Raw genomic sequence first — 1,687 nt, forward strand, 5'->3', positions numbered from 1 at the left:
CAAAGTGCTGGGATTACAGGTATGAGCCACTGCACCTGGCTTAAACTGAGTTTCTGAAGTCAAGAATAGACCAAAGTATGTTCCCCACACCCATTTTCCTCTTTGGTTTTTCTATTTTGATTCTTTATCAGGAGGAAAAGGTAGGAAGGAGGCAGGAACTAGCAGAATGTTTGATTACACGTGTTGACTCACCTCTGTGAGTTTTCATTATGACTGTAATAAGGAAAGCTTGAGTGGGCCCTTTTGAGTTGAATGTTAATACACTCACACCTACTAGGAGGGAAAAAAAAAGCCTATCGTTCTTCAAGGAAGAATTGTGAATGACTTAAAAATATCATGATAGTAAGAGTGTTAAGAATGAAAAGTGTGAATATTAATAGGTTCATTTTTATAGTTGCTGTTAAAGGCCTAGCTAAGGGACCAGGCAAGGAATGTGGCTGATTTGAACCACAGAGTGGTTGAAGTGCTAAAACCAGATGGACAGAAAGGTGTCAAGCAGTTTGAGTGAATGTATTAACAAGGTGAAATCAACCAGAAAGAAATAGGGACCAGGAACCATTCTGGAGACAAATGAGAGTCTTTCAAGACTTTAGCTTGTGGAAAAGGGTGAGTAGAGATTCAGGAACTGTGGGTTCCCTGAATTGACGGACATAGAATTTGGGATGAGAAAGACCAGGGTAAGCAAGGTAGATGTGGGCTTGCTAGGAGACGAAGAGAATGCTGTATTTTACCCATAATCTCCCTGCCCCACGTGAATTTCCCAAACCAGTTCTGAGGTAATAGAAAATATGAGGCATGTTCCCCATGGTGGCCCATAAGCTCAAACCCTTCCCAGCTAACCACGTATTTCAAGCAACCTCAGCAGCACCAGGATTCAGAACCATCTGAGCTCTGTTGCACTTTTCTGCCCATATGTTAAATAACGTGAGAACTAAGAGTTTACCATTTAACTTAGCAATATGTGAGTCATTGGTAAATGGATACAGCAGGGTTTTGTTTTGCTTTGTTTTTTAGAGAGAGAGGGAGTCTCATTCTGTTGCTCAGGTTGGAGTGCAGTGGCGTGATTATAGCTCAATGCATCCTCAATCTCCTGGGTTCAAGCAATCTTATCTCCTCAGCATCCCTAATAACTGGGACTAAAGGTGCATGCCACCATCCCCAGCTAATTTTTTTGATTTTTAGTAGAGATGAGGTCTCACTCTGTTACCCAGGCTGGTCTAAAACTCCTAACTCAAGTGATTCTCCTGCCTCGGCCTCCCAAAATACTGGGATTACAGGCCTGGGCCACTGCACTCAGCCTGAAGCAGTTTTAATGGTGTGGTTATGGCAAGAGCCTGGGTTGGTGTGAGCTCAAGAGAGAATGGCAGAAGAACCAGAGACAGGCTGGGAACAATGGCTCACGCCTGTAATCCCATCACTTTGGGAGGCCAAGGTGGGCGGATCACGAGGTCAGGAGATCGAGACCATCCTGGATAACACGGTGAAACCCCTTCTTTACTAAAAATACAAAAAGTTAGCCAGGCATGGTGGCGGGCGCCTGTAGTCCCAGCTACTCGGGAGGCTGAGGCAGGAGAATGCGTGAACCCGGGAGGCGGAGCTTCCAGTGAGCCAAGATCACGCCACTGCACTCCAGGCTGGGCAACAGAGCAAGACTCCGTTGCAAAAATTAAAAAAAAAAAAAAAAAAA

Source organism: Mandrillus leucophaeus, unplaced genomic scaffold (assembly GCF_000951045.1).
Source record: "Mandrillus leucophaeus isolate KB7577 unplaced genomic scaffold, Mleu.le_1.0 Scaffold313, whole genome shotgun sequence".
In the NCBI taxonomy this organism is placed as follows: Eukaryota; Metazoa; Chordata; class Mammalia; order Primates; family Cercopithecidae; genus Mandrillus; species Mandrillus leucophaeus.